Raw genomic sequence first — 18,890 nt, forward strand, 5'->3', positions numbered from 1 at the left:
TATTTGTTTGTTTTCCTGACTGTCTAGGATATCCTCAAAAGTCTTCTCCAGCACCAAAGTTCAAAAGCATCAATGCTTTTTCTATCTTGCTTTTTCAAAGTCCAGCTTTCACATCGATAGAGTGTCACGGGAAAAACCATGGTTCAAACAGTTCTAATCTTTGTAGGTGTAGACACATCACAGCATCTAAATATCCTTTCCAAGGCCTTCATTGCAACCTTACCAAGTGCTAGTCTGTGGCGTATTTCTTGACTGCTGGATCCTTTAATGTTGATGGTCAATCCTAAAAGGTAGAAGCTATCCAGCACTTCAATGTCTTCATTGTCAATTCTGAGGCTGGTTGCTGTACCCGTTGTCATTAGTTTAGTCTTCTTTACATGTAATTGTAGCCCCATTTTTCACTGTGCTCCTTGGCTTTCATTACTAGAGCTTGCAGATCATCCGCATTCTCAGCTATCAGAGTGGTGTCATCAGCGTAGCGCAGGTTATTGATGTTTCTTCCTCCAACTTGAAAACCACACTCATTTTCTTCCAATCCAGCTTCTCTCAGTATATGTTCAGTATATACACTGAATAAAGAAGGAGAGAGTATACAGCCTTGTCTTACTCCTTTGCTGATCTGAAACCAGTCTGTTTCCCCATGTTCCATCTGGACTGTGGCTTCCTGACCCGTGTATAGGTTTCTCATGAGAACAATGAGGTATTCTGGGACGCCCATTTTCCTAAGGATATTCCACAACTTGACATAGTCAATGCAATCGAAGGCTTTTCTGTAGTCAAAGCACATATTGACTTCTTTCTGGTATTCTTTGGCTTACTCAGTTATCCAGCATGCATCAGCAATGATGTCTCTTGTTCCTCAGCCTTTTCTGAAACCAGCTTGAGCATCCAGCATTTTCCTTTCCACGTAGGGCTCTAGTCTGCGTTGGATGATCCTGAGCATTATTTTGCTAGCATGTGAAATTAAGGATATGGTGCGATGGTTTGGTATGGGTATGTAAACTGACCGCTTCCAATCTGTTGGCCACTGTGTCGTTCTACAAATTTGCTGGCATAATTTGGTTAGAGCCTTGACTGATTCTTCTTCTTCTGTTGCCTGCCATATTTCTGTAGCTATTCCCATCAATTCCTGTAGCCTTCCAACTTTGTAATGACTGGAGTGCTGATCTAACTTCAGCTTCCTGTACTAGAGGTTCTTGCAAGTAGGGAATATCTTCTAGAGTATCTTGGATATTGACGTCCCTGCTGTACAGATTTTCAGTATACTCTTTCCAACTCTGTTTGATCTTCTCTTACTATCTGTCCTTTGGCATCCATTAACATACCAGTTTGAGGTTGGAACCTCTCTCTGAGTTCAGCGATCTTTTGGAAAACTTGCCTTGTTTTTCTGTGTCTATTTCCATCCTCAAGATCTTTACAGATATCATTGTAGTACTATTCCTTATATCTTCTAACAGCTTTCTGAAATTCCCTATTAAGTTCCTTCCTGAGGTCTTTATCTTTCTTGACTTTGGCTTCTCTCCTCTTTTTGGCAATTTATACCATCTGTTCTGACATCCATTTTGCTTTCTTCTGTTTCTTGGTCTTTGGCAGTCTTTTTTTTTTTGCGCATTAATCCTTAACAACTTCTTTGTTTTCATTCCACAGTTCCTCTGGTTCAGAACTTCAAAGTGATTCCCGATATTCTCCTTGAAAATGCTGGGTACATTCTCAAGATCATATCGTGGAAGCTGGATAGCTTTGTTTTTCCACTTTAGTTTGACTTGGAACTTGCACATGAGCAGTTCGTGATCTGTTCCACAATTGGCCCCTGGCCATGTCTTTGCTGTTATAACTGAGCTCTTCCACCTCCTTGCACCAATAATGTATCAATTTGATTTCTATGTACTACATCTGGTGATGTCCATGTGTATAGGCACTGCTCTGGTTATTTGAAGAATGTGTTAGCAATGGAGAGATCATTGGCTTGGCAGAAACTAGTAAGTCGTTCTCCTGCTTCGTTCCTGTTTCCTACGCCATATAGCCCGACTGTGCTTTCCTCCTTACTTTTTCCAGTTGTGGCATTTTAGTATTCAACCACCAGCATCACATCTTGCTTGCATGTTCTGTCAATTTCAGACCAGACTTGAGAATAAAACTCATCAACTTCCTCTTCTGCATCAGTCGGGGCATAGACTTGAAGAACTGTCATGTTAAAGGGCTGTCTACGAAATCTAATTGATAGTAGGTGATCACTGACTGCATTGTACCTAAGTACTGTCATTGTTCTATCCTTTCTGACTATGAAAGCAACATCGTTCCTTCTTTGGTTTTCATGTCCTGAGTAGTAAACGGTATAGTTTTCTGACTGAAATCGTCCCATTCCAGTCCATTTTAATTTACTGATGCCCAGGATGTCAACCTGTAGTCTATTCATTTCATCTTTCACTGTGTCAAGCTTTCCTATATTCATGCTTCTTACGTTTCATGTTCCCATTGTAATTCTGTCTTTGCAGCTTTGGATTTTCTTTTCCTACACGGCAATATCAGCTGCTAGACATCCAAAAGGCTTTAGTCTAACCGCATCATAAACACCATTGGTACTCTGAAAGATCCTCTGTTCTTCCTCAGTAGCATGTTTTATTTTTATTTTAAATTTTATACCCTGCTCTTCCTCCAAGGAGCCCGGAGCAGTGTACTACATACTTAAGTTTCTCCTCACAACAACCCTGTGAAGTAGGTTAGGCTGAGAGAGAAGTGACGGGCCCAGAGTCACCCAGCTAGTATCATGGCTGAATGGGGATTTGAACTCTGGTCTCCCCAGTCCTAGTCCAGCACTCTAACCACTACACCACCCTGGCATGTTGAGTACCATCCAACCTGAGGGGCCCATCATCCAGCACCACATCGACAATCTTTCCATTTTGTCTATCCATTTGGATTTCTTGTTAAAATACAGGAGTGGTTTACCATTGCCTTCTCCCGTGCAGTATGAAAAGATGCCTTTATCATTGTCACTGAAGTGATCGTTCGCCTCCAGTATCACTGCTGCCCAATATAGGTGCCTGCTTGCTGTAGCTGGGCAGCTGGGATGACCTTCGCACTTTGGGTGACCCTACTGGGAATATACCTCTTGGAAAACTTCACTCATCCTTCCCAGGAACACAACACCCCCGCCACGATGAGGCAGCATAGCAAGACTTGGGGGGGGGGGCAGGCACCCATATGAGCCTACCTAACTTTCAGGATCCATATTCCAGGCTCCACTTTCTGGTTCACCATTAAATTGCATTTTGTTGATGGGAATCAGAAACCAAGCCTCCTTGGTAGTACTGCCACAGCTGGAAAATCTCTCCCCAGAAAAATCTGCAGACATTTTTACTCAGCAAGATGTTTTAGGGCTGTTTTTAACTCTTTGCTGTCTCTTAAAATGCCATGTCCCCATACTTTTATTGTATGCTTAATCTTTTATTGTTTAATGCACAAAATCATATTTTGTTTTATGTTGTTAGCTGCCTTATAAAATAATTCTATAAAAAGACAGGACATAAAATACAAAATAAATATTAACAATAACCTTAGCTGTAAGTGATGGTGGCTCGGCTCTGCTCCTCGTGATTGAACACTGATAGAGAAGGTCAGAAGGCAAGACAGCTGGGCAGGTCAGGAACATGGCCGGCACTACAGTGAGACATTTTGTCTCTGGCAGTACACTGAAATATGATACTGAAATGAAAGCAAAGCATGCTTTCTGCCCATTAACATTTGAACCATAGCACCTGGAACTCTAACAGCTCAGACAGAAGAACAAGCAGCCCCACTGACACACACCCCACTTTTGCAGCCACCCAGCTAGAGCCAAAGGGCCATTCTATATCACCTTCAGCTACCTAGCAGCAAGCAGTTAAGTTATAGGACGACACCATAATAAGTTTTTTTTAGAGCTTGCCTATGCGCTGGTATTGTATCTTTCACTAGTACATTTGCCCTTGGTCAACTACCCCTCGGTCTACAGTGGGATAACTAGGCTAAATAAATGGGACACAATTGTCCATATGTCATTCTCTTATATCTTTTCTAACAAAAATCACTGTCGAGATGATGCACAATCATTATGTGTATTCATCATGCCAGAACAATGCAACTGCACTAAAACAAGGAACAGCTAGCTGGTGACTTGTGGGCTAGGTTCCTTGCCCCCAGCCCAGGCAATTTTATCAAGCTTTAGCTGCTTTCCTAAATGATAAACAAATTAAAGGAAGGGATTTCAAGTTGTAAGAAACAGAGAAGCTCCATACTTTGCTGCAACATTTCTCTTTTAGATTTTGTACACATGTAGGAGCCAATATGTAAGACTACATAACTGCGAGTAATGCTGCACCTGAGCTGAGAGCTGTGAAGTCCTTATTGCTAGATGGTGTCAGCTTGATCAGGAATTCTGATTGCTCATGTAGGATCCATTTGTCTTGCAAACGCAGGTTCGAGCTGCCATATGTCTATCTAGAGGAGCCCCTCAAAATATGGGTTAGCCATTCCTGCAACAAAAACATGCTGCACATTGCCACAACCATACATCCCCAGCTAGGGTTCAACCAGAAAAAGAAAAAGGTTATGCTATATTTTAAGAACATCCAAGCATGTATCTTGAAGAAACCAAAAACAACAATTTAAATTAGCTTCTGCCCCATTACATACGAGTTCAACAAGTGGATGGGCACAGAACCACTGATTAAGATGTGTTATTTATCCACTTCCTATCCCAGTCAATTCAGAGACTAAGTACTGAAATACCAGTGGCGCCCCGCCTCAGTGGCGCCTAGGGCATGTGCCCTGGCTTTCCCCCACCTCAGTTATGCCCATCAATACCAGGCAGAAGTTAATGCTTTCTCTAACCACTGCTTACATTTCCTTAGGGAGGCACAACTCACACTCTAAGTATCATGATAAGGTACCATAGATCTGAGAAGTATTTGCACACAGAACGTTTCATCCAGATCCAAGCATGCCAATTAGGCAAAAGCAATATCTGATAAACAATAATACATATACAATATATCACAACATATCATATATCATACAATTATCACTATTGCAGAAACAGTCATGCCAATGCAGGGTGTCAGCATATGGACAGCATTTTCCTGAACACAAGGACTTAGGACAGCAGTTAACTGAAGGCAGACTTTGGGGAAAGGTTGCAAGGGAATCCCCAATTCTTGGAGAACTGATATTAATGCAGGAAAAGAAAATACACTAACTTTTTTGGGAATCCACTCCAAAGCTATTCTTCAATATGAATAATGCATTAAATCAAAACATAATTTATAATGCATTTTATGTAACATTTAAAGTCATTATTTTTTAAAAAATCCCAGTAAGAGGCAATAATAAAAAACACAAGTAATAGGATGGCATCAACTGAGGGTAAACATGAGGGTAAAGAGCATCTCCTAGAGAGAGTAAGAAGGGAAACAAGTCATCTAAATGACTCTATTAGATCATATTATATAAATCCAGAACAGGCTAATAGGAAGAGAAAGGGTTTTGATCCTAGTTATATTAGAGAACATTGCAGTAAGACTAACATATGCTTTTTTAAAATCACAGAGCACTGATCCTAGAGATTTATGCATGGCATTCAGCAGGCCCACAAGGCAGTGAAGAGATATGAAAACAAGAATAAATTGAATGCACCCAATTTGGGATTTAGCAGTAATTTTGTTCATGACCCATAATGCTATGCTTGTAACCAACCACAATGTGAATTACAGACAGAAGCACTAATTAATCCAATTAACTCTGCAGACTAAGCTGAACCCTGGGGAAAGCACCTGATCATTCTGTTGACATTAATGTCGTCATCTAATATGTTAAAGACAACTTTTAGGAACCTGTTCTCTGTATTACTGAGTCAAAAGAAGCTTGATTAAATAGGTTCAGTTATAAGGATATGTTGTAATATTTATGTTAAACTATTAATTGCTTAAGAACAATTATACATTTTTAATTTTTATTTTAAAATAATACTTTTTTTAAAAAAGCAAACTTTTAAAATCAGTTAACAGCCAGTGTAAATTAACACCAAGGAATATTAGTACCTACTTGTATCATATGGTACCTTATTGTCATCACTTGTGTATGAATGTGAGAGTGAGTATGTCAACATAAGTGCACACTCTCTTTTAAGGATGTTGCTTTTTTAAAAAAAAGTTCACCAGTGCTCACCATAGTATAGCTGAATGTGAGGAACTACCTGATGGTTCTTAACACAAGCTTCTCATCTTGCTCTTGATAATACTGCTGTGATGCAATAGATTGCCTGGAGTGCAGAACCTAGAGATTCCTAGACATCTCAGGCCTTTTTACCGGGAAGAAATGTGTGCGAAGGGAGGACCGGTAAACTACATTAAGGAAGATGAAATAGCAATGCCGTCTGACTTCCCCGACACAACACCGTAGGGCATAGAGATGCAAACCGAATGGAACAGCATGGAGCAATTAGCACCGTCGTGTCAGCTCAGCACTGACTACTAACTCAGTCAGCACTACTACCAAGCCCGGGAGATGGAAGAGGGAGGTGCATGAGCTGCAAGCTTCCGCAGCGGCAAGAGACTGCGTAATACAGAAACTTCCTACGGCAAGGAGCATGTCACTCCCCGCCGGCTCATTCAGGCGCCCCACACACAGAGAAGTTCACAGCCCCGAAGATCCAACTTCCAGATTACAAGTTTTGGAAAAGAGAGACATGTTGGAAAGCGCCGGCCTCGAGTCTGCTAAATTGACACTTGTCTCTCCCCTCCCCTGAGAGCAACATCTTCCTCAGCTTTGCAATGCCATTTTTATCCTCACGTCACGTCTTAGGAAGAGGGGTCGAAAGCCGGAACATACATAAAATCGAGATAAATAATCGCCGGGGGGGGGCGGTGCTATCAATGCGGCAGGACGAGAGATCCCTTCTTTTTTCCACCCTTCCTGTAGGTTACTTACCAGACTGAGCCTTTAGTCTCCCTCCTTTCCTCTCAGGGGAAGCAAGCAGATCCTGTGTGGCCTTTCCCAGCCAACTCGAGAACGCCCCCCCAGGCTACCCTTCACTCCATCTCCCCAAACACCTCTAGATTCACCATCTTTGCTGTTGGCACATAACCCGCTTTATTCCTGAATAGCAGTCGTGTGACTTCGGAAACAGTTAAATAAGCTTGGTTTTGATTGGCTAAGTTCGCCTTAGTTTTCAGTTCTTGAGCTGTGATAGGAGAGAAGAAGTTAAGACGTGACGCTGCACTATTGCCCTTTTCCCAAGCTATGTGTGGACTGCAAATGGTAAACTGAAACGCGAGCTGTTTGTTTATCATTGAAACCCGGGGTTTCCTTTAGGGGTCGATCTCATGTGACCGGCCGCGAGCCGTAGCAGGAGTCTCTTGCTGAGATCATGGCAAAAGCTTTCCCTGTGCCTGACTGCGTATTTTTAGCGCACGGATTCCCTTTCCACCAGTGTGAGATTATTTTATTACAGTATTTTTTCTTTGGTTTTGACATCTATATTTATAATGCCTACATTTCATATTCGCACAGAGAAAATTATATTTTCAAGACACTGAGAATTTTAAAGCTAGTTATGAGACACATGTAAAGTTCGTTAAACGCTTTATTGGTCTCTTGAGTATTGATTGCAATTTAGTGATTTTCCCTTCAATTTTGATTTGTTTATTCGGTAATTACAACTGCTATTCATCAGTACATTACATCACAATAACTGATTGCAATATGTTTCAGTGTTGTAGTTTCTTCCCTCCTCCCAAAATCAATATTTGATAGTGTTACACACACATTTTAACAGATGGGCCTATTTTTTTTATTTGGCACATTTGTATACTGCCCAAAACTGACACCTCTGGGCAGTTTTAACGAAGCATTAGAGAACATTGAGCATCTGGAGGTCATGTAACTCAACACCTGTGACATTTTTAGCCAAGTTCTATACTAAGTAAAACCTACAAAATTCATCTGAACTTGTCCCCAGGACATGTAAGTATGCATTGAAGAACTGCAGCATTTGATAATCACTGTATCTCTACCCCGCTAATAAATTAGCACATGCATTCCAGATTATATACGCTTTTGCCAAACCATGTGGGAACGAATTATACTGCCAGAAGAAAGCTGAAGTGGTTCTCCAAGGAACTGGGAAGAAAAATGAAGGCACTGACCCGTGGAAGGACAAGATACGTGCAGAAAACACAAGATTCTGCAAATAAACAGCTGGCTATGAAGATAGCATCACTGAGAAAGGACTGGATTCTTGGACCATGGCCTATGCTACCTACATGAAGATTGTCTGGAACTAGACAGGATGCACCTCACAAGGGCTGGAATAAAGTGTTTGGCAGGAGCCTCGCAAACCTTGTCAGAACCCAATGGAGAATGAAGACAAATGTCCAGTATCAGGTAAGTACTAAGTGCTAGGAACAAGAAAATCTGTCAAAAGTGTAAACAAACTGCAGGAGGGGTGCATAGAAATTAGCAAGTGACTATAGCAAGCAGAGTGGCTTCCCAATGAGGCAAGGTGAGCCAACAGCTTCAGGCAATGATTGTACCTTGTAGTGAAGAGGGCAGTTGCCCCACTCTCACTGCAGGCTTCACCCCATCTGCCTGATGCCACTGCCTCCACCACCCCATCCCTTGGCTTTCCTCCTCTGCCATCTGCCCCTACCTCTCTCACTGACCCACCTCCACATCACCAGTCCCGATTCCACCCATCCAGACTTGTCGCCAGACTGGCCTTACCTTCCAGGTTATACCACTGCTTGGTAATGTAGTCTGGCAGTGAGGCAGTGTCAACAGAGCTTGCACCCAGCAGCAGCCCCTCCTTGTCACCGATACCACTGCTGCATCAGTACCAGGATTTCACTTCTTTGTGCTCTCATTCTCTCTTCCCTGCAGCAACAAAGTTCTCCACTTTGCTCCTCAAATAGTTATACCCATAGACTATCATCTCCACTCCAAGGTCTATACACTAATGCACAGAATACAGGAAACAAACAGGACGAACTTAAAATCCTAACGCAGGACCGGAGGGCAAATATCTGGTGGTCGCTATCACTGACACTTGGTGGGGTGAGACTCGTGATTGGAATATAGTACCTGAAGGATATAACAAGTTCAGAAGGACTAGACCCAAGAGAAATTGAAGGAGTTACATTATATATAAATAATGTATACATCTGCACAGAAATCCATTAATTTGAGCATGTAAGTGTATGGATAAAAGTAGAATTTACTATAGACCACATGGGCAAGTAGAAGACATGGATGATGCTTTCCTTTGACTGATTACCCAGTTTTCAAAGAAGCAGGCATTAGTAGTAATGAGAGATTCAACTATCCTGCCATCTGCTGGAAGTCTAACTATGCTAAGTCTGGGAGGTCCAATAAGTTATTCATCTACCTTGCTGACAACTTCATCTTTCAGAAGGTAGAAGAAGGAACAAGGGTGTTGGCTACCCTAGACTTGTCTTCTCCAGTGCTGGCATGAGTGTTGGCACTATTCCAGGCAACATCAAGACATTGCCAGCCAGGCCCTCTGATGCTGACACATTGGTGTCAGGGACAGGCCATCCTGCTTCCCTCACAAGTGCTGCCCTTCTCTATTTCCTGGAGTGCAAGGGTAACCCTGCGTTTATATAACCCTCTGTTGGGTGGGGAGGGGAGTTAATTACTTTTAGTCTAGCTGAGTTGCCGTAGAAGAGTTTGTGAGAACAAAGTTTTGTTTTGTTTTCAGAGAGAGTAAGAGACTTGGTTAGACCAGGCCTTGCTCAACTTAGGCCCTCCCAGCTGTTCTTGGACTACAACTCCCATAATCCCCAGCCACAGTGGACAATAGCCAGGGATTATGGGATTTGTAGGCCAACATCTGCAAGAGGGCCGAAGCCTGGTAGACTAAGGAGAGTTCGTGACAACAGGAGGAAGAACAGAAACTGAACTATAGACAAGGCGAACCTAATAACAGCTTCCTGCTCTACCGTGTCACTCAGCTGTGGAATCAGCATCACAAGCCAGAGAGACTAAGGAACACTAAAGCCTCATAACTGAAGAAAAACTTGGGACCGTCTGTTCGATTGTTCCAATCAGGATAACAAAGAAATATGTGAGACTTCTGTAGTCCGTTTTGTTTGACTGTCCTGAATAGGGAATTGGATTTCTTATCTTCTATCTATCTATTTAATTCGCTAAGACATACCTGTGGCTAATCCCATGCATGGCAGCTCTTGCAAGATTTTGCGAGTGAGGGGAGCAGGAGAGGAAGGTGAGCAGCCGCTGGCCGGCGAAAGGAAGCGGTGGTGCCAGCCACTGGGAGAAAGTGCTGAGCGGCGAGAGGAAGCACCACCCGGTGAGAGGAAGCAGCAGCCTGGCCACCCGGCGTGAGGAAGAGGTGGCTGCCGGGTGGCAAGAGGAAGTGCCGTCTGGTAAGATGAGGAAGCGCCAGCAGCCAGCTGCCGAGAGGAAGTGGCAGCCGGGGCTGAAGGGATGGGGGGAGAGACAGGGAGAACTAGGGGCGTATATGCTCTGTGCCAGGTCAGCTAGTTTAAATTATTATTTAAATACATATGTGTGTTAAAAATTGTTTAAAGGGGGTATCTATTCAAGTTGATTAATTTCTTTAAGTTATTAATAATTACATTTGCCTTCATATGCAATTTCAGTATTGGTCTCTGGAGTCTGAACTCTGGGGAAAGTAGGGAAAGGTTACACAATCACTTTGCTTAGCTGTCTGGATCTTTTTCTCTCACTCGCTTCCTTCACAGGGAAAGAGAGTGAGAAAGAAAATTATCTAGGCAGCTAGCAACGTGCTTGCAAGTCGGGAGATGGGAGAGGGTGGCACCTGCAAGGGAGGCAGGCTGGCTTCACCCCCTAACACCTACTTGTCCCTCACACAGGGTGCCTTTCCTCACCTCCCAGCTTGAAAGTGCTTTGCTAACTACCTGGAATACTTTCTTTCTCTTTCCCTCTTGCTCCACACACAAGGTGTGGAGGAAAGAGAGGGAGAAATTGAAAGCAGTCCAAGCAGCTATAATAAAGATATTGAAGGCACAATCACAAACAATTCCCATGAGAAGGAAAAATGAGAGACATCTCGATAAACTAGCGTGGATGCATAGAGAACTCTCTGAATAGCAGAGAAGCAAACGTATAGAGGAATGGCCTGAACCTGTAGGAAGGTGTCAGGAAAGCTAAGGCTCAAGACAAGCTGAGGTTTGTGGGGGATGGCAGAAACAACAAAAACAGTTTTACAGAGATGTCCACAAGAGGACGGTCAAGGAAACGGTAAGTCTGTTGCGTGGAAAAGATGGTGAAATGGTAACCGGTGACAGAGTGGAGGCATTGCTGATTTATTTATTTATTTATTTATTAGATTTCTATACCACCCTTCCAAAATGGCTCAGGGAGGTTTACAGCACTGTAAAAACAATTAAAAGAAATTAACAGTTAAAATCAAACTATAAAAAACAGAATAAAACCAATTCAACAATTCAAACGGCTAACAAACCCTGTTTTTCAAGGCAAAGGTGGCCCAGCCTAGGAACAGATGCAGAAATTAAGAAAGGAAAGGAAAGCTCCTCAAGATAAGTAAAGAGATAGTAAGAGAACACCTAGCTACCTTAAATGAGTTTAAGTCTCCAGGCCCAAATTGATTACATCCCTGAATACTGAAGGAACTTGCAGATATGATATCAGAACCACTGACTGTGACCTTGAGAATTCCTGGAGAACAGGTGAGGTGCTGGAGGTCTGGAGACAAGTGAATGTTGTTTTTTCCAAAAAGGAGGAGCTGAGAAACTACAGACCTGTCAGCTTGATGTCAATACTTGTCAAGATCCTATAACAGATTATTAAGCAGTCTGTCTATGAGCACTTAGAAAATAATCTGGTGATAAGTAGGATTTGTCCAGCGTGGATTTGTCAAGAACAAGTCATGCCAGACTAATTTCTCCCTTTTTGATAAGAGTCCCTGGTTTATTAAGTCTTACGAATACTGTGGACATAGTGCATCTTGATTTCAGCAAAACCTTTGAGAAGATCTCTTGCAATATCCTTGTTTAGAAGTTGGCAAAATGTGGGCTAGATGATGTTACTGTTAGGGGCATTCACAGCTGGTTGAACAACTGTACCCAGTAAGTACACATTATGGCTCCAAGTCATGATGGAGGTATCAAGTAGAGTGCCATGGGGCTTTTTCCTGTGCCCTGTGATGTTCAACATTTTAATAAAAGACTGGGAGGAGGGAGTAGAGAGGACAGTCATCAAATCTGCAGATTACATGAAGCTAGGGAAGAGAGCTAACACCTTAGAAGATAGAACTGAGATTCAGTCCAGTCTGGATAGGCTCAAGTATTGGGCCAAAACCTTAGTCCATCATATGGGTAAAAAAAATCAAATGCACAAGTACAGGATGGAGAAAACCTGACTTGGCAATAGGACATCTGAAAGGGACCTAGATGTCTTAGTGGACAACAGGTTGAACATGAGCCAGCAGTGTGATGCAGCTGCTAACAATTGTAGTGCAGTCTTAGGCTGCATTAACAGAAGTATAGTGCCTAGATGACGAGAAGCAATAGTTCCTCTATATTCTGTGCCAACTGGAATGGGTTGAAAAGAGACCAGTAAAGATGATGAGAATCTGGAAACCCAGGCCTGTGGGGAGCTTGGTATATTTAGCCTGGAGAAGAGAAGATTAGAGGGAGCAGGGTTGATAGCTGTCTTCACATATCTGAAGGGCTATCCAGAGAACAGTGGATTTGTTCTGGGGAGGAGCCACCATTGTGTGAATGGGTTCAAAGAACTCAGGCCACCAATTGAAAGGGCTGCTGAAGCTTGCAGGGGGGCATGGCTCAGGCTCTAAAGGAGCTGAGAACAAATTCCCTCCTCCTATGCCCAACTCCAGAGAGTCCCGAGCGAACTCTCTGCTTGTTATTTCAGGCAGTGCTTGCTGCCTGACAGCATGTATTTCCCTTTGCTTCCCTCCAGAGAGGGAGAGAAAGGGAAATGTGTCCTATCAGGTAGCCAGTGCTGCCTGAAATGACAAGCTGAGAGCTCGCTCAGGCTTCTCTGGATCCCGAGCCACGCCCCCATGCACGTAACATCACACGCATGGGGCATAACTGGAGGGGGCCACCGAGCGAGGCCAGACCCAGGCTGCCGTTTGGCTGGCTCCACAACTGATTTGTTCTCTGTTTTTCCTGAGGGCAACGAGAACCAGTGGGTTGAAATTACAGGGAAGCAGATTTCAGCTAGACATTTGGAAGAAGGTCCTAATTGTAAGCGCTGTCTGACAGTGGACAGTGCATGAGGTAGAGCAGTGGACAGTGGTCTGCCTCATGCAGTGCTGGGCTCTCCTTTGCTGGAGGTTTTCAAACAGAAGCTGGACAGCCATCTGTCAGAGATGCTGTAGCCCTGCACTAAACAGGAGGCTGGAATAGAAGACCTCCAGTGCTATGATATTAAACGGTAGCATACAGCCTATGCTATGCAGGCAAGCAGGTATGTGCAAAATGTGTGACTAGGACGCATACTAGCATAGTCACTCACAGGGCAAAGAAAAATTAGTCAATATAAATCCAGATTACTTAAGCCAACTCATCATGCTATCTGCTGCAAAAGAAGGTGGATTTCTGTTTACTACAAGCCACCTACAAGAAGGTGGATTTCTGTTTACTACAAGCTTGTTTACTACAAGCTCGGGGTGGTTTTGTAAACCACCCTGAGCCAATTTTGGAAGGGCGGTATAAAAATTGAATACAGTAAATAAAAAATAAAGTATCTCCTGCAGGGAAATGACCTCCCTGCATCCAATATTTATTTATTTATCTATCGTAGTTATGTACCACCACCCGCTCTCTTTCAGTTTACATACAATTTAAAATACAGCAGAAGTTAATAACAAATAAAAACTGTTTTAACTAAAAGCCTGTTTGAACACATGTCTTAAAGCATTTTTTAAAAGACAGTCATAGGAAGCTGCCTGACACCAAGTCAGACCATTTGTCCATCTAACTCAGTATTGCCATGCCTACAGTCACACACCGGCTTTTCCAAGTTGCAAGCAGGAGACTCTCTCAGCCCTGTCTTGGAAATGCCAAGCAGGGAAATTGGACTCTCTGCCTGCAAGCATGCATGCTCTTCCCAGAGTGGCCCCATCCCCTAAAGGAAATATCTTACAACAGTGCTCACACATGTTGTTTCCCATTCAAATGCAGAGCAGGATGGATCCTGCTTAGCAAAAGGAACAATTCATGCTTGCTACCACAAGACCAGCTCCTGTAACCAGCTCTCCTCCCAGCTCTTATTCTGAGGGAAAACACATTCCAAAACCCCAGGGCAGCTAAAAAAAAAGCCCAATTCAAAGTTGTCACCGAACTGTAAGTGGTGGCAACTATAAACAGTGGCAACTATAAATGGCCTTTCCTGGTTAGCTCAATAGGCAGAATTCCTGAGAAAGAAAGTGCTCTCTAAAGATGGCAGCCAGCTCAACCCTGACTGTGTAAGCAAAACTAACCAAAACTACAACAGAACATTCCCTTAGTCCTCTCATCATATGAAATAAAAGGAATGGTTTCCCTCATAACCAATTTGAGTGACTAATGGCAATTAAAAATTAAAGTGTGAAGAAAATGATGTGACACAATATATACTGCTTTCCTTTCCTTAAGAATCTTAGGGCCACTTCATATCTATATAGCTACAAATGTATGTTTGCCAGTCTTAGCTCATGATATACACAGCAAGAAACAGACGTTTGCAGAATGCTCACTTAACAGTTTTACACGTAGCAAAATGTGTGTATCCACAACAAATGGATTGTGAATGGCTCTTTTCTTTTAGGCTACAGTTTGCTCATGCATCAGGTGCTGCTGAAAACTGTGTCAATCCCAGTCTGAAAGTGCTAATCCAAAGTAGCACAGATGGGGGTTTGAAGGATCAGTATGGATGGCATAGCCCAAGAAGGTGACAGGCAGTAACCTGCTAGTACTTTCTAGACAATGTCTTCGCAGCTAAATGTTTGTTTCTTTTGAAATACCTTTCTCCTCACTTTCATATACTGTATCATATTATTATTATTATTATTAATTACATTTATATCCCGCTCTTCCTCCAAGGAGCCCAGAGCAGTGTACTACATACTTAAGTTTCTCTTTCACAACAACCCTGTGAAGTAGGTTAGGCCGAGAGAGAAGTGACTGGCCCAGAGTCACCCAGCTAGTTTCATGGCTGAATGGGGATTTGAACTTGGGTCTCCCCGGTCCTAGTCCAGCACTCTAACCACTACACCACATTGGCTCTCATTAGAAGTAGCTAGCTGCTATTGTGCACCCTAGTTCCAGGATAATAATACTGGCTGGCTGTACATTTCCCCACCCTACTCCTGCTCCACACTTTTAATAGCAATCACCCTTCCTTTTCTTTGTGACCATAGAAACATGTGTGGTAATGTGGGGAATTTCCCTTCTTACATTCCACAGGCTTTGCTCTAACTGTGGAGACTGTTGCTCCTCAGTTTAGGGGCCCACTTGGTTTTATTTTTATTTTTCCAGATGAGTATGAGTCAGAATAACAATCTCAGCTGATTCTGGATGATATTGTAAAGATTTGGAATTGCTATTTGTTTGCATGTTTGGCCACACTGTTTCAAATGTTCCAGCAACTGTATTATTATGTTGGTATGAGGAAAAAATAATTTTACTGTAACACACCTGCCAACATGTCCCTTTTTCCCATTCAGGTGAATGGGGAAATAGGGACATGTTGGCAGGTATGCTGCAAGTGTTGGGGCCTATTCCAGACAAGCCTTTTTATTTGAAACAATGCACAACCATTTAAAACATAAAGCAAACAAGATAAATGTAGACATATGTCTACTTTACATGAATTAAACTGATGTTTTTGGTTGCAGTTTCTTTTATTTTTAAGGACGGCTACTTCCTGATACGTAAGATAGATGCACAATGCAATGCAGATGGTTGTTATGACGAGTCTAAATCCTAGCAACTTTTCTATGCTTCTAATTTTGTAAGGGCAACTTGACAAATAAGTGATTGATAAAGGGTGTGCTCCTGAGGCAGCAATCTTATACATGCTTACCTGGAAAAGGTAAAGTGTGCCATCGAGTTGGTGTTGACTCCTGGCAACCACAGAGTCCTGTGGTTGTCTTTGGTAGAATACAGGAGGGGTTTACCATGGCCTCCTCTCGTACAGTATGAGATGATGCCTTTCAGCGTCTTCCTGTATCGCTGCTGCCCGATATACAAAGGTCTATTTTCACTCATAGGGACTTCTGCACAGACATGCACAGGATCTGGCTGTATGCCCATTTACGGGGGGGTGGAGAATCCCACTGAGATCAGTTTTACTTTTTTCCAAATAAATAAATTTAGGATTGGAGTGTTAGTGAAGCAAATATGAGATCATATTGAATGAAGCTGCAGCTGCTTCTGTAGTTCAAGGGCAACAGCTTCACTATTAATGGTCAGACTAAATACAGCTGCATACATCACCCTCTGAAAATCACACAACTGTCTATTTTGCTTCATGTATTTATTTGTATGTAGAAGATGTTGTGTCTTTCAAACACATATACACATGGAAAAATAAATACAATGCTGACATCCAGACTAATTAAGTGATGCTGTATGTGAGCTCCAGGGAAGGGGTAATGCTCATCAATATCTCCATCCTGAAGCCAACTGTGACTCCCCCCAAAAATAATGTCTCTGGGGGTTGTGCAGCCCTCAGATATGTATTTTCAGGAGTCAAAGTTGGCTTCAGAGGGAAGGGAAGATGAATAAAAATCACCTGCATTTGCTCCACACATGTTTTGTTTGTCTGGATGCTGACTAATATGATTTCTATATGTAATGGCTTTTCTCCTACATTCATGCAAGTAAAATACTATAATGTGCAAAACAGTCCAAACAGCAGTAAATGGACAAGAAATCTTGGTCACTAGCTGTTCCCAAGCTTATGTTTACTATTAATGTGGAGACATGCATTTCCTCAAACTGGTAAGTTAACATGGGCATAAGTGAACGCAGTGCAAAAGCTTGTTTTCGGTACTGTGTGAAACAGCCTGAAGTAAAAGCCTTTTGTAAGTTAAGGATTCAAGTCTGCCTTATGTCTACATATTTACTTCCTATTATTATAAAATATATTATTTTGCATAATATTTACTACATTTATTTAAAAGTATTAAATCAACAACAAAAAGGTACATGTTGCCTGCTTTATGTATGCAGCAGAGTTGGAAATGAAGTGGTAGAATTTTGAGGTGATAGAATTGCCCCTACCACTTTAGATTGCCATGATGAGGTTGCCTGTTTGCATACTCCCCTGAATTAAAAAAAAAATGCAACTGATAAATTGAACAGCAAGGAACAGGCAGCGATACAGTCTTTCCTCCTGTTGTACTCGTTCTTTACTTGCTGGAAGCACTGTTTTGTTTGTTTGCTCTATAATACAGGAAACAAATTGAATTCTCCACCTGCTGCCTATATGATACAGTCCACTCAACTACCTCATTCGGTTACATGCTTAGACAAGGCCATAAGCACATGTGACTAATGTAAGTTCTTCAAATGTTTTACTTTAGAGCTGCATCCAGATCAATGCTCTTGACACATTTAATTTAACGTTTGTTGCTTACGATTGCAGTCTAATTTTTGTACACTTCCTATAGCATGCACTTTTTTCTCCAGGAACTGAAAACTCAGCATTTGTATTTTTGTTGTTAATACATGCTGAATTTGTATTAGGGCATTTATGCAACACTATACACCCTGATCAATGTGGTACTTGAAATTTGAGATGAGATGGTGAAGTACCAAGGTTCAGCTTGTGATTAAAAAGACATTAAGTAAAGCTAAACATTTGTAAATAAAGGCTTGTAAGATGATGCAATTTTGCATGATGCAAATTTACCATGAAAAAAATCATTGCTACTTGCTAAATGTAACCTATAAGAAATCACCCTGCTTGACTTATTGCAACATGAAATATGTTGAATGCACTCTTCAGTTATGTTTCACAGACAGTTAACATTTGCTGTTTTACTGTTTGTGAAACTTTTAGTTTAGGGTTGCAACAAAGGTATTTCCTGTATGTCATCAAATATATTTCATGTTATTTTTCTTGTTTTTGTTTTACTCTAGCCTCACTGATTATCAGATGCGACCATGGGAGACTTGTTAAAACCACTCAATAGCCAATGAATACTTTGTGTGTTTCTCTAAAGTATATGCATATGCTAGTTCTACATCTTGCCATAGGATTGTTTAAATTGGCCCTAAGTCTCCAGACATATCTGCTGTCACCTGCAGAGGCTAAGGTGTGGTCATGGCTTCCATGTCAAGTAGGTGGGCTGATAAACAAAGAGCCCCCCTAAACACAGATATATATTCTATATTTTATACCTTTATCTATGTTTGTTAATACATTTATATTTAGGATTAAAATTATCTGGAATCACAAATCTGTATTCTTGCTTCATATATGCTAACATAGTAAAGAGGCACCTTTTAACATGGTGAGTCTCTTTATTTAGCAGGGGGAGAGTAACTGGCCCTATCCACCCCCAGCACAGTACCTCCAGTGACTATTGCTGGTGTCTATCATGTTTCTTTTTGGATTGTGAGCCCTTTGGGGACAGGGATCCATCCTATTTATTTATTATTTCTCTGTGTAAACCGCCCTGAGCCATTTTTGAAAGGGTGGTATAGAAATTGAATTAATAATAATAACAATAAAAAATAATAATAATATTCCCCCAGTGAGGCACTACCTTGGCGTGGTTGTGGGGCTTGCGTGCTCTGAGGAAGGTGAGAGCTACGAAAGAGGTCCAACCATACTGGACAGGTCTCACCAGAGGA

The 18,890-nt window shown here is 42.0% G+C and overlaps 1 protein-coding gene and 1 long non-coding RNA gene across 6 annotated transcripts in view; one reads left to right on the forward strand and one right to left on the reverse strand.

The window, feature by feature from the left end:
• The window catches only part of TMEM94 (transmembrane protein 94), a 123,678-nt gene extending 116,557 nt beyond the window's left edge, over window positions 1-7,121 (reverse strand). For 2 of the 4 annotated variants that reach the window (XM_053302915.1, XM_053302912.1), the window contains exon 1: window positions 6,967-7,121. The gene's annotated coding sequence lies outside the window, so the exon portion shown is untranslated. Of the gene's footprint in view, window positions 1-6,232; window positions 6,762-6,966 lie in introns of those variants that run through there. The other 2 variants (XM_053302908.1, XM_053302914.1) reach the window with 2 other exon arrangements.
• Window positions 7,122-7,278: 157 nt separating this feature from the next.
• Window positions 7,279-18,486, forward strand: LOC128341823 (uncharacterized). 2 transcript variants are annotated; one of them, XR_008314607.1, is made up of 4 exons: window positions 7,279-8,001; window positions 8,082-8,421; window positions 8,917-9,225; window positions 9,755-18,486. It is a non-coding gene; the product is annotated as an uncharacterized LOC128341823 (long non-coding RNA). The 2 variants fall into 2 exon arrangements; XR_008314606.1 differs by having other exon boundaries at window positions 8,917-18,486.
• The last annotated feature ends 404 nt before the right edge of the window (window positions 18,487-18,890 follow it).

Source organism: Hemicordylus capensis, chromosome 2 (assembly GCF_027244095.1).
Source record: "Hemicordylus capensis ecotype Gifberg chromosome 2, rHemCap1.1.pri, whole genome shotgun sequence".
NCBI lineage: Eukaryota > Metazoa > Chordata > Lepidosauria > Squamata > Cordylidae > Hemicordylus > Hemicordylus capensis.